This window comes from Emydura macquarii, unplaced genomic scaffold (assembly GCF_026122565.2).
Source record: "Emydura macquarii macquarii isolate MOO-44397 ecotype Brisbane River unplaced genomic scaffold, CSIRO-AGI_Emac_v2 contig_2422, whole genome shotgun sequence".
NCBI lineage: Eukaryota > Metazoa > Chordata > Testudines > Chelidae > Emydura > Emydura macquarii.
The window spans coordinates 9,969,052-9,983,201 of NW_027132559.1; the positions used below are offsets into that span (position 1 = coordinate 9,969,052).

The 14,150-nt window shown below is 41.7% G+C and overlaps 1 protein-coding gene and 1 long non-coding RNA gene across 10 annotated transcripts in view; both read right to left on the reverse strand.

The window, feature by feature from the left end:
- The window catches only part of RARB (retinoic acid receptor beta), a 483,315-nt gene extending 478,751 nt beyond the window's left edge, over positions 1–4,564 (reverse strand). For all 9 annotated transcript variants that reach the window (XM_067561902.1, XM_067561899.1, XM_067561898.1 and 6 more), the window contains exon 1: positions 4,210–4,564. The gene's annotated coding sequence lies outside the window, so the exon portion shown is untranslated. The remainder of the gene's footprint in view (positions 1–4,209) is intronic.
- A 1,674-nt stretch (positions 4,565–6,238) lies between these two features.
- On the reverse strand, positions 6,239–13,613 carry LOC137162060 (uncharacterized). Its single transcript, XR_010922262.1, has 3 exons — positions 13,061–13,613; positions 12,799–12,987; positions 6,239–6,398 (listed from the first exon to the last, which is right to left on the reverse strand). It is a non-coding gene; the product is annotated as an uncharacterized lncRNA (long non-coding RNA).
- Between the last annotated feature and the right edge of the window lie 537 nt (positions 13,614–14,150).

Sequence of the window (14,150 nt, forward strand, 5' to 3'; positions counted from 1 at the left end):
CACCTTGAATGGGCCCTTGAAATATGTGTTAACTACTTGTGCTAAACAACCTGTTCCACTTTCTATTTAGCTGGGACACTCATTATCTTCCCCAGACCAGACTTGAAGAAGAGCTCTGTTGGCGATAGAGACAAGCTTCACAGAAGTTGGTCTACTAAAAGATACTACCTCATCCACCTTGTCTCACCAGCAGGAAGAAACTGGAGCAAGTGATGAACCTCTGTTATTCTTTCTGGCTTCTTTTAAAATCAACAAGATGTGATTCTCATGTAATACTAAGGCCGCTTTACACCACTCTGGCAGAGTAAATAGGTCCTAAAGATCACACCCCCTTTCAGGCACCTTTACATTACCAGGGCAGTGTAAAGGGGGTTTAATTTTATGTAAATGAGAAGCTGGTTCATATTATATAATTTGTCACAAACCTGATTATCATGCCTAACCCACTAATGCCACCACATTTCGTCATCCACAGGTCCATTCTTGCAGTTCTTATTCAGGCAAAATTTACTTCACTGGCAGGTTTGCATGCATAAGTACCTGAGGAATGAGCCTTTTGTGGGCTATCAGATCAGTACATATTGGGTCTGATACATATACCCTTAAGGCTTATCTACACAGGAAAGTTTTACTAGTTAAATCGCTAGAATTATATCAGTATAAACCAGTGTATAGTTAACCAATATAGCCATACCCGTTATAAACCACCACATGGACATTCTTATTCCAGTATAAGAGTGGCTGTTTTCCGTTCAACTTAAATCCCTGCCCAAGCAACTAAGTGAAGACCCTCTTATACTCCAGTAAGAGTGCCCACACAGTTATACCAGTATAACTGCACTGGTTTACTCTGACACCTTAGCCTATATTGGTATAACTTTCCTATGTAGACAAGTCCTTACACAAGTAGTCCCAATGACAAATATATTGCATTACGTTATGACTAGTAGGTATGCTCTTGCAAACTCTTTCATGAGTAGTCCTGATAGACCCAAGCAGTCTCATTGATTTTTACTCTCTTTTGGGTATCGATTGTACTGTGTTATGGTAAATTCCCTGAATCCAACACACTCCTCCCAGCATAAAAAAGTGTTGAGTTGATATTAAACAAGTCTCTCTTAACTTGATTAAAAGTGTATTCATTTCAGAATTAGTTACAATAATTTACAGTTTTTAAAAGAGAGAAATAAATAAAATATCACAGATTTAAATAAACGTAGTAGTAGTTACATTTTATATTTTAACAAGATCTGTATTTGACCAAATTATTATAAATGGTTCCTATAAAGTGTGTTTTTAACCCAGGGTGAAATCCCTACCCTATTGAAGTCAAGGGAGTTCTGTCATTGACATTAAGGAGCAGGATTTCACCCCAATCAAAATAAAAATGTATTACTAAGAATTTAATATTTTAGGTGTATAATTGCAATATTTTCACATCCTAGCATAGAGCCTTGAAATTAGAAAAATACAAATACTGCTGAGCCTTTATATATATACTTATATACTAATATACTTGCTAAATATATTTCATTGTTACAGATAGTGGACTTAATCCTACAGACTTTATGCGAATAGACCTTATTCACACAAGTAATCCCACTGAAAGAGGGATATTGGATTATGGGAATTTACAATGATTAAGTGTAAGCAGTACCCAAAAGGCAAAAAAAACCCTAAGTAAACTAAGTAAATTACAAGCTGGGCTAACTGTAAAACTGCCTTTTTCCTTGCAAAATTAGTTGATCAGTAGTGTCCCTTGTTCAGAAAAAAAGTATGATGTCCATTTATTAGTTTTATTTAAATAAGAAACTGTTCAGAATTAGTGAGGGTGAAATAAGTGCCTGGTTAAAGGAAATCTAATGTCCAATGTGATTGTTTTGCACACAAATTTTATTCTACAAAATGTACAATCTCTAAAATTATACTTTGGCTCACTTTTTATAGCTAATATTGCTAATAACTCTTAATTTTTGAACAAACGTGAACATTAAGTATTTTTTCCACCAGAAAGGGAGGTGGTATACAATTTAGTTATTCATTTATGCAAATGACAGTAAACAGACTTATAAAAGACAAATAAACAACAAATGAGGTTAGTTTGCCCCACGCTTTATGTTGTAGAGTTCTGAGCATAGTTTAGTGTTTTCTATTCATGACTTTATTATCAAATTACTCCCTGATGATGTCTCAGATGTGCTTTTGTCTGCAAATGAGAAGGAATAAAATACCAAGGCATTACCGTTAAATTACAATAGTTAATGATGTAAATACCAAAATAATTACTGCATCATACCATCAATTGTTATGTGTTCATTACTGAAGTTCTTGTAAAGCCGTCATTTTCTTGTTACAATTAATTTTTTTGTTGTTGTTTTTGTCTGGCTATTTTATAGCCTTGATAGTACTTTAATAGCATTCAGCAGTTACACAACCCATTTAATCCTGTTTAAAGCTTCATTTTAAACTTCATTTTAACTATTTCTTATGTATGCAGAAACGCTTTCACTTCTGTCCTGAAAGTCAGAAGTAACACGGGAACAGGTGCAATATTCATCAAATGGGATTATCTAAATCCACCAATAAAATAACAGAAGGTTTACAAATCTGCTTTACCGCCCTCTCTCAAATACAGTAGTTCTGCAAAATAATCAAACTAATTGCCATTGCAGTGTATCTTTAGCATTCTCCTCCAAGTTTCAATGCTAACATCTCTTTCACAAAATACAGACCATTACAGTAACTAGCCAAGCATGAAGTTTTTTTGTTACTGCTCCTCCTCTCTCTCCAGCACAACTGCAACTTCTCCACAAGCACGGTGTTGCTGCTTATGGCTAAAAGTGCAACTGCCACAGTGCTCTTTCGCCTGTGATTTTTTTTTTTTTTTAATTATTTAAATCTGGCTAATTTTTTCACCGTTTGGATCGATTCTGCTTCAACTCCAGCTGTCTTACCAGTCATTAGGTACTGCCACACACAAATACATGGATTCGCAAACGCTCCGATCCCCCCACATAAAGCAGCACACATGCACCCTGCCATGTTACATCTCCCTGAGGTCCCAAGAAGTCATCTGAACGTTTCCAATGAGCCGGGATAAAACTTAAAGCGCGCCTCTCTAACTGAACATTACCCAGTTTCCTTGTATAAAAACACACAGCAGCAAGAAATATACAGAAGTCACAAGCTCTGAGCTCAGGTGTATATACCACTAAAAACAAAAAAACTTCTCTCTCCATCCCTTTCTGCCCCACACAAAGCACTGCACCTCAGAGCTTGAGACCTTACATGCCAAGTAGTTACACACGGGCTCTTATGCTTCAGACAAGGGGGGGGGAGGTTTACTGCCCTAAACCTAGAAGCAGACCTGAAGAAGAGCTCTGTGGGGCTCCAAAGCTCGTCTCTCTCACCAACAGAAGTTGGTCCAGGGAAAGATCCCGCCTCACCCACCTTGTCTCTCTAACCCTACTACAGCCCCCGATAAGCCCACTTCTAGCTGGAGCAGCAGCCGCTGGGCTGCAAACTTTGCTCCTCAGCCATTGTGCTAATGGAATCACGCAACTGTTGCAATTAAACCTCCAGCTAAGAGCGGTGTGAAAAACGCCAGACACAGGCGCAGCGGCAGCACCCCGGCACAGCGTGACTGCTGCAGCCTCTCCAGGCTGCCCGTGCTACCCTGGGGAAACGAACGGCTCCGGGACCTACTCAGGGTCACCGCCGTGGACAGCTGCAACCTGGCAGCAGCGCCGCCACCCTCCAGCCCGCCGCGGCCCGATCCTGGAGCCTTGGCTCAGGCAGTTTTTACTCCGGGGCAAAACTCCTATGGAAAGTCAGCCCCCCGGGGCGCGTGGCTAGAGGACGGCAGGATCGGGCCCCGAGAGGGAACGCAGCGCTGCGCTGCAGAGCAAACCCCCCAGGGCAGCCACAGCCCCCCCGGGTTACCTGAACTGCGCGGGACCGGGGGGGCAAGCGCAGACGTTATTTAGTTGTCCGCGCAGCGCACAGCTGCAGGGGCCAGTCCCCGCTACCGAGCAGCAGCGGCGATGCATGCCCGCCACGCCCCCCTCCGCGGCTCCCGGGTACCACGCGCTCCGCACCCACCTCCAGCTGCACCGCACCCCGCCGGTGCATGGCCAGCATCGAGCCGAGACACACACGCGGGCACGGCTCGCTCTAGCCCCCCGCAGCCATCCCATTCCCTGCCTTTACCTCAGCGCTCGCTCGCTCCCAGCAGCCACCCGCCTGCTCCCGGTGCTGGCCGCGGCCGCCGCCGCCGCCTCTCCGCCCGTTGCCTCCCCGAGTTGAGAGAGCGCAGCAGCAGTAGCAAGAGTCAGGGACACCCCCCGCTGCCCGCTTCTCCCGCCCTCTGCGCCCCGCCCCTGTGGCGGAGCTGGCAGGGGCCGCAGCTTCTGATTGCCTCTGGCTGCGAGCGGCCAGGCTGCGGAGCCAGTCTCTGCTCGAGCGTGGCCCGTCTCCCCCTCCCCCGCCGAGAAGCAGCTGAGGAGCTGCTGGGCAGTGGCTCCCACGCACCCTGCTGTTCCAGGGTGCTTCCAAGACCAGTGTAGAGAGGATCAAGGGCAAAGCCTTGAGGAGAGCTTCAAAATGCAAGTGCAAGCAGGAGTCCAGGGGGTTATTTGGGCAGGAGAGACAACTACTGTGACCCACACCCTTCAACAGGCACCCCTGAAGCCTCCCCCCACACATACACACACAAATACAATTTAAGTAGCACCTTGTGGCCTGCCAAACTGTAGGGGCAGCTTTGTAGGTAGCTGCTTCACAGGCAGGCAGGAGAAAGGATGCACCCATCCGTCTTTGGCCGCCTTACTGCCCCCTGTAACCCGTGAAAATGTTCAAACATCATGAGCCAGGCTCACCGAAAATCCTCAGATTGTGTAAAAATAATAGATGTGGTGTTCCTTTTATTTGCCTTCTGCTGTTTGAGCCTTTAGGGTGCACTGATGTCACCACCAGGGCTAGAAACTTCATACTTTTTTTTTAAAGAAAGACAGAAATCATCACATATCCACTTGACTCCAGGAGCTGGGCCTTTAAGGAAAACAATAATTATCATGAGATTCATGACAATATCATAAGAATTGGCAAAACGGACATGGGTAAGCTGCCTGAAAACACCTGCGGGCATGACCATGGCCCTTCGACCCATGCCGTTGGCACCAACCAGCACAGCTGGCCTGACACGGAAGAAGTGTGTGCAGCTCCACTTGCAAGACGTATGACAGAGAGGAGTTGTGGTTAAGCTAGCCAATATACCTACTGGGGAATGCAGCAGTGTCATGTTTCTCTGCACCCCTCCAGCATATTTCTGCCTACAAAAAGGCAGATTCTAGCCCCATAAGTGAAAATTTCACATGGACTAAGTTTATAATTTGAGTTTTTCCAAACACAGGGCCTGATACTCCATTCGGGCTGGGCTGAGCTAAGCACAGTGCAGAAGAGCGGGAGATTGGGAAGGGAATCCCCCTATTCTGGGGCCAGCTGCTGGTATAAATTAGAGCAGCCTCAAGGCTATTTTAATTTATGATGGGCTTCCTGAGGCCTGTGGGAACAGCCACTCCCCCTGTATGCCCACTATATTGGAAGGTAGCGGAGAGTGGGTTATACCAGCTCTATAGCATCTAATGAAGCCCTTAATGGGTAGCTCCCCATGAGAAAATATGCTGCCTTTACAACTCCTTTTGCTGCCACAGCATCATAAAATGGCTGTATTGCAATGGGGCCCACCATTTTCAGCCCAGTGTAGATAGAAGCCTTAAATAAAACAAACTTCTGCTAGGCAACAGATTCTTCCTGCTCTCTTGGGTGGTACAAAACAGGGATAAGGGAGATAATGCTGCTCAAAGTATTCCTGAGTTCCTCAGAGCAGTATGTAAAATCTACTGTTAGCTTTCCATCCCAGCAGCTCTGCACAAGGAATCCTCTGTCTTCTCATCACTGCAATTTATCTTGGTTTAGTGACTGCAAAGTCTTTAGAGATAAACACAGGGGAAAAAATACTACATTCCAATTTTTGACAGCTATAATGAGTTCAAGGAAGAATTATGTAAACATTATTAAGTGTAATAAACACATGTCAGCATTAGGCAATCTTGTGTAGAAATGCTGGTAAAAGCCATGATGAACATTTTATTCATAATGTCTTTTTAACTTTATGTAGCTGTGTAATAGGCCTTGTGCTTTACTGTTGCCTTGATGGAAAATCATTACCCACTAACAGATGAGCCAGTTCTGAAAGAGTGCCACTGGGATACTGTACACTTTCTTTCATGGATGCTGTGCACTGGAGGAAGTAGCAGGAGGCCTGCCAACTTTCCCAATTTAATTATTAAGCTGTCAGTTCCTGACTTCTTGTTTCAACTTCCTGAGGCAACATCTGGCTGTAATAGCAAAAATAAATAAAATAAAATTTGATCATTCATTCAGCAACATTCTATCGGTAATATCCTTTTTACTGCACATTCTATGAAAACTCGATACTGCAAATCTGGACCAGCAATCTCTTTCTCCCTCTGTCTGAATAAATCTAAAGTAAAGCATGAAACAGTTTGTATTCTGATCAAGGCAAAGATCTTTATGATAATGCATCATAATCAAACCTCTCCCAACAAGTCCTATGTGGTGCATATTAACCTTCCTAATGTTTGGGAGGGGTTGGTATTCAAAAGGATTTCAAAGATTTTCATTGTGAGACACTGAGAAGTACGAATCTGGAAAATAAAAGTTCTTGGGTAACAGTGGCTTATTTTACATTTTGGTAAAATAATTTATTTTTCTCAAAAGGCACATTTTTTAGATTGAAACAAACATGTAATATTAGATATATTATTTAAAAGAAAAGTTTTAAAATGTGTTTTCTGTGCATTCCCTGGATGGAGCCACACTCCATATAGCATGCATGCTCTCGCCTTACAAATTCAGATTGCAATGTCATTTGAGACTGCATGTCTCTCTCCTCATATCCACACACCCATAAATAAGAGGACGCACACTAAAGTGCCACTCATTTCCTTTTGAATTCAGCAGGCAGTGAGCATGAATTCATCCCTACCCCCATCAATCCCGTTTTAAAGGAATTTTATTTGTTTGTTTTCGTAGTGTTAGAATGGTTAGATAATTTTTGACAAATGTTATGGCCTTGTTGGATCTTTCACTCAGGCACACCCAAGCATCCCAGAGCTTTGTTGAAAGTCCCTTTCTCTGTATTTGGGATGACTGAAGTCACATCTATCTTCTTCAAGCTGTTTCCTTCCTGCAGTGGCATCGTGTATTTGACAGAGGAAATACCAGATGTCTTTTTCGTCTTAGAAAAGGACATAGTCCTGTTAGGCACTTCACATGCAAAGAATTCTCCAGACGTGCATATTAAGCTTGTGAGAATCACTGCTTCTCGTAGAGGTGGCCATATAAGTCTGAAACCTCTGGAATCAAATGTCTATCAGACTTGCAATCAAGATCCTAGTCCATTAACTCCAGTGCTGATAGTCAACTGAGTTTGATGCCTAAGAAAGGTCCAATGCATACAACTCAGCATCCAGTAAAGATGGTGAATCCAAGCCACCAAAAACAGGCTCCTCAACCTTAAATCTTGCTTTCCTAAATGCATGTCTGAAGGTTAGAAGGGGTGACCTCTATCATTAAGCAATATATAGGCTTTGGTGTTGACCTCACTAAGCAGGTGTAAGGAGTCTTCAAGAGACTCTTCTTCCCAGCACTGTGACTCTCATTTACAGCTAAGGAAGAAGAAAAAGAAATGGCACCATAAGTCCTGTGAGCCTGTCCAAACCATGATTACACTGTACCAAAACAGCTCTGGACAGTCACACAGCATAAGGAATATTTTCATCACTGGCCTTTAGATGCTTCATCATTTGGCATTTTGTTATAGAGTATCCCAGATTCAGGTCCCTGGACCTTGGTTTGTCCTGTGCCAGATGCTTTGACATCACCTTTTGCGGTAGTTCTGGTCATACACGAGTTGGGTACCTATAACATCAATACCTTGTTTAGCCCTGTGAGTTTGACCCTTGTTCTATGGCATCGAGTAAGGTATCCTGTGTTGATTTCCCCAATCATCCTCTGTCCCATTCCATGAGGATCTGAGGTCAACCTTGCCCTCTTTTGTGCTGATGTTCAAGGTTTACTCCTTGACCCCTTGTCTTCAGAAGCTACCCATCCCCCTGAGGTTGGATGTACATTAGGACCTTTTTCAGGGTTCCTTAGCAGGTCCACCTTGGATCCTTCCTAGTTCCTGGGCTCCTAAAGTTTTATTGCAGCATTACTAGCCTCCTTGGCTAGCCTCTCTTTGTTATTCTTTAGTCCAAAACTCTGAAAAACCAACTGGAAAAACAAAACTTTCACAGTATGAATTAAAAAACGACTTTTGCAGTGTTAATAAGTGTAACTGCTTATAGACAACAGAAGAAGGTCATCCAGTGTGGGTTGCAAAGCATAATATATAAACTCTAGTTTATGTACAATATGAGAATGTTTCTTTCTGTTAACAGGAAAGAAGAGTAACTGTGTCATACTATGCTATCAAACCAATAGCATGGTTGTTGGTTATTAAAGGATAAATTGTAGAAAAACCAAACCAATAACATAGCAGTAATTCTCAAATAGTGGTCCACAGAGAACTAGTTGATCAGTTGGTGCTGGAAGCTCTTCTTTGTTTCTTGCTACTAAATTGTATCAAAAGAAGCTATAAAGACATTAAATACTTTTCCAGTGTTGAATGCATGCAGTTGCCTTTCTTTCCACAAGGCAGTTATATGGTTGTGAAGGGGGGAAGTGAGGTGGTTTGTGTGACCACAAATGAAATGGAGGGGGTCAGTCAACCCTCTCTCTATTAACATGATATCCACACTATGAAGAAGACTGAGAATTATTGCAGTTTATCATATTTGCTAGTAAAGAATCCTCTATTCAATATCACATAATGAAATGTGTAAAAAAGAATAAAGGTAAATGATATTTGGGGAGGGAAACAGCAATCACATGTAAATCATGTTCATTTTGTCTTCTGCACTCACCCACTATACTCTAACACAAGTGCACAGAAAATGCAGCTGATATTTGACTAGAGAATATTAACAAATATCTTATGTTCATAGTTGGATAGTCTCTCATGTATGTTTCTCAAAGAAATTGCTGTTGTATAAAATGACTGAAAAGTTGCTGAATATTAAAGAAATATGTATCTTGTGATTAATGAAATGCACCACTTTTCAGGGGGCTACCACAAGCACTGTGTGCCACTTAAATGCTCAGATTACAACCTTGCACTGGTTCTCTGCACAGGGATGAATCTCACCCTAGGAGAATATTTTACTCAATTCACAACTCTTTTTAGCCACGCAAATAAGGATACAATAAAACTGGAGGTGTACGTGACTATGTTAATGTCTGAACCTATTCAATTCGAGCAGGCTAGCCTTTTAGCTACACACTGTAAAACTCATGGTCAAAAGCGCTTTTTATAAGTGACCATCTGCTTAGAATTCCTATTGCATCACTTGGGGTTGAATTTCTTTAGTGTAGAAGTGAGTATAAAACAGACTTTTAGGAAGATTATAGTGCCACAGGGATGTTTAATGGTGAAATTACTTTCTGTACTTCTCATCTCTGAGAGCAAAGGTCCCAAGTGAAATGAATTTGGTGATCTCAGATTAGTCCTCAATGGGCAGAGGTCCATGTCTCAAGTCAACTGCATGTATCATTAGGTGTAATTTCTATATCTGTTCAATAGAGGTTAACTGTTCTATCATAATAATGGAATTGCTGTACTTCAGATTTTTCCATACAAACTATTCCTTCAAGATCAGGGCCAATGTATGTATCATGTACTGTACTTATAGGAAATTCATATTGCATTATTCTGACTGGAAAATGCCAATATACTGTATCAACCAACAAAGCAGATACCAAATGTTTACACAGAAATAATCACCCCAAACTTTCAAAATAAAAAAGAGACAAAGGAAACATTTCATAAAATGTTCTATGTCATTTACAGTGGTTTTATATCAAGGCTTGATCATGTCCTAAAGGAACACTCAAAACTGATAGGATAGCCTCTGACCCACTACAAGAGCTCCAGTGATCTGGTCCAAATATCCTGCTGAAAACACCTCCGCTGTTTTCTGGTAGAATTTTAGATTAGGATTGTATTGTGAATTTATTTGATAAACAAACAAACTGTGCATTGGTTTTGAAACTAAAACAACACAGCAGTCTACTTTTTTCTCTACGATCATAGGTATGCATGTTCACCATGAAAGTTTATGCCTGAATGCTTTTCCTTGCTGTGTATATTTACTCTACTGTGTATGCAGGCAATTACATGAAATTTACAAGGTTATTGCTCACTCAGCCAGAATTCTGGTAAATTTTATTTTACTGCCTCTCTACAAGAGAGAAGACAGGCACTGCAGAGGATAGCTTTCATTCATGCTCACACCTGGGATCTAAACCACAACGTGTGCAGTAAGGCATATTTCAGTCATACTAGTCTTAACAGCTCCTCTTTAAAAATGTTAGTGAACACATTCTTTTAATTTAATTTGAATTTAAGGATTGTGGAAAATACCAGCCTTGAAAACTGAAGTCCTCTATGCACATCAGCACTCAAGTATAGCATGAACAGCAGTAGTGGAAGGTTTTCTGCCCCTAAACAAAGCTCTGGAGATGTCTTCTAGGGATGCTAATACAACCACTGGTTTCTGAGCTGGGACAGGCAAAGGTGCCAGTTAGAGCTGATCAGAAAAAGGGTCCTTCCCTTCCCTCCCAGCACCACCACACATATAAGAAGTTTAGATCTCTCAGCCAGGAAAAAAAAAAAAAAATCAAAGACCAAAATATTTTTGCTGAAAATCAAAATATAGTTTTATTTGAAAATGCCTCAGTGCCTCCTGGGAGTGGTAGATTGGGTTACTCCTCTGTTAGCTGTGCTCCCTAGCCTGTTGGTGAAGATAGGTGGTGCATCATCTGAGTCTCTAGTTGTGATCCCTCTTTGTAAATGTAGTCCAGCTGGGCAGCCCACTTATATAGGACAGTGGGGACGTGAGGCGACCAAACTACAATTCCCATGAAGCATCATAGCGGCACATCAGAATCGAAATATTTTGATTCTCAGCCAAAAAAATAAACGCATTTGTGAAGAAAGCCTGGCTACCAATCTACTAGAAACTGAACTGAGCCCACCAAGCCACTTCACATATGCCAGTGAATAGCCATCATATAAACTCTTGGCCACAACTAGGCTGGGCTAGAGCCAATCCAGTAATATAGGCTATTAGAACAACTGTAGTCAATGGAAGTTTCCAGCATGCAAGGAATGCTGAACTGGTCCTTATGTGTGCATGTCAAGAAGAAAATTTGCAACTTGAGCCCATAAACCAATTTTAGTGACACACTGAAGTTCAGTGTATCGAAAGTCATTGTAAACCATAAAAAAATTACCCCCTTGTGTGGTATAAATCAAGATAACTATTCAACAATTAAATCTACAATGAATATATTTTTTAGATTACCAAGTATATGTTTCGTTTTACAAGCTTGTGCGTGCATTCTTCATAGCTTACTGTCATGTAATGCTTTATAACGGATACTTGATAAACAACAGCTGTATGATCTTGGAAATATTCATCAAGGGACAAATGCATCAGTGGTAAATCACTTTTGACTTGTACGATGCTGGTGGCCTGGCATATAATCTTTTAACTACTTGCATGTGGAACATTGCAGGACCATGGAACTATGCTTTGTGAGACCAAAATACATTCAGAAAACATATTTGGGTATCAGTAGCAAGTAAGAATGACAAAAGTCTGTTAAGTGTATAATAATTAAAGCACAAGTCTTACAGTATTTGCTATATTTATGACACACCATCATGCATACTGTTTATTTTTAAATTATAACTGTGCTACACTCATTTTCACAGTTTATTAGCACTAAAAGCTAATGGCTTAGTGTGGATATAGCACTAAGGTTTGTACTAATTCTCACACAAACTAATACAAGTTGTAGTTCTCACTCTTGCTCTTGTGTACTGGTTCTGTAGAACCTCTACTGATTCCTAAGCCCATGTCATAGTTTAATTATAGGTTAATTTTCCATTTCTTAAAAGTATTTAGCTTTCAAAAATTTTCTTCTGAGGCAGAACATAGAGTGGAATACTATACATCAGTTGTACCCTCAGATACACTTGCATAACTCATATGGGCCAAATAGGACAGTCCACACAGCAACAGGAGTTTTCAATAGAATTAAATCAAGACTACAAGCATTCACCCACTGATATCAATAGCATTTGGACTACAGAGTCGAACTGGGCCCAGACTGTTATTCTTGGACACTTTATCCAGTTAAATTACTTGTTATGGCAGCCTCTCCCCAATTTGTTGCATTTAAGCCACAGTATCTTACATTTAAAAATTTATATTTTAAAGTGTAGATTCTTCACTGTAGTTGTCCAACAAATATTAAAAATTTTGTTTTAAAAGTGAGCAAACAAAAGATCCACAATGGTCCAAATCCTGTGCACATCTCACTCAAGAAGTCCCATTAACTTCAGTGGGACAACTTGCATCATTTATTTGCAAATCTTCCTCAAAATCCACCCTTAGTTTTCATGCATTACACCCCCACGGTCTTTACTACAAAGCACGTAGGCTATCAAAGTTTTCATGCATACAGGACAGAATTTGGCCTATAAGTTCACAAACCGGGCTAGGTTCAGGAAAACAGAGAAATGCAAAGCTCATCCACATGGTATACCTGCTGAAACTTGATGTTCCCAAGAAGAAAATGAACCCATAAGCAGATAAGTAGTGTTTCTCCTTCTTCCCAGTCTTGCCTTACGTTAGGAGGGGGATGTTTGCAGTGAGTTTCTTCGGAGCTGCACTATATGGAGCTTCTACAGAGAACCACTGGATGAACAGGCTTTTTGGCCACCCTCTTTTGCATCTGTAAAGCAATATGAGCGTCCTGAAGCAATATTATGTAAACTATTACACTCTTGTGATAGGGCTGTGCTTACCAGTGGTCCCTCATAGCAGTTATATCACTGGGTCCCCGCTTTCCCTTGTCTCTGGCATCCATTTCCAGCAATCACTCCAGCTCTGTGGCAGTTCCTCTTCTGGTAAGTAGTGACTCAGCCCTCCTGCCAGGTCACCAGTTGAGTCCCTTCATTGTAGGGTAACCAAGTTCAACAAAATACATGTATCCAGTGTCCCCACCTCCACACGCCTCTTTATCCCCACTAACCTCTGGGCAGGGAGAGTAGAAGGGGTTTGGTCTTACTTCACAGGAGGGTGGTTGGTGTCAAGGCCCTCCTTTTCCACCAGGCTCTGTTCCAGGGCCCTATAAAGTGGTAGCAATATTGAGCCCCCAATAGTGCTCCAAAGTTGCCTCCCAGAGCCAATTCCTACCACTTAAGTCTTCCAGTCCAGGGTGTGGTCACAGTCTCACAAACAATCCAAATGAAGGGTTTCTTAATCCTTAAAGACAAACTAGTCCCTCCTCTGGGACATGGGGTAGATATCACTTGTGGATCCTGCTTTTCTGCAGCAAGGGCTACTCCCTGTACTCTAAACCAGGAGCTCTCAGGATTGACCCATCCCCCTATGCTAGCTAGTATGCCCTCCTCTAATGAGCTGTCTGGTCCTCTTTCAAACTCCTCCTGGTGCTGAAGCAGGCTTTGCAGGTGCAGGGGGCGCTACTTGAGCTCAGAGCTGCTCCTTAGCCTCTTCTCTCCCACTGTGAGGTTTATATACTCCAGTACAACTTCCCTTTTTCCTGCGCCTCAGTTTAATTCTTTGCTGAAGCACAGGCCAGAGTTCTGTTTTCTAAGGACTTTTCAGAAAGCATTACACAGAGTTAAATTTCAGGGCTATTGGACGCAAAGCCCTGATAAATAGATGTTAATAATACCCAGTCAACTTCAAACAAAGAGAGCCATGCAGTTTCTTGGTAAAACAAACATGTAATGCACACAGTAAACATTAAAATAGTATAAAACACTGTACATAGTATTTGGAACACTATGAATAATGTTTACACAAAGGCTGTCCGACAGAAAATCTACTGGCATGCCTTATACAGATTTCCCCACTTTTCTGCTGTTACAT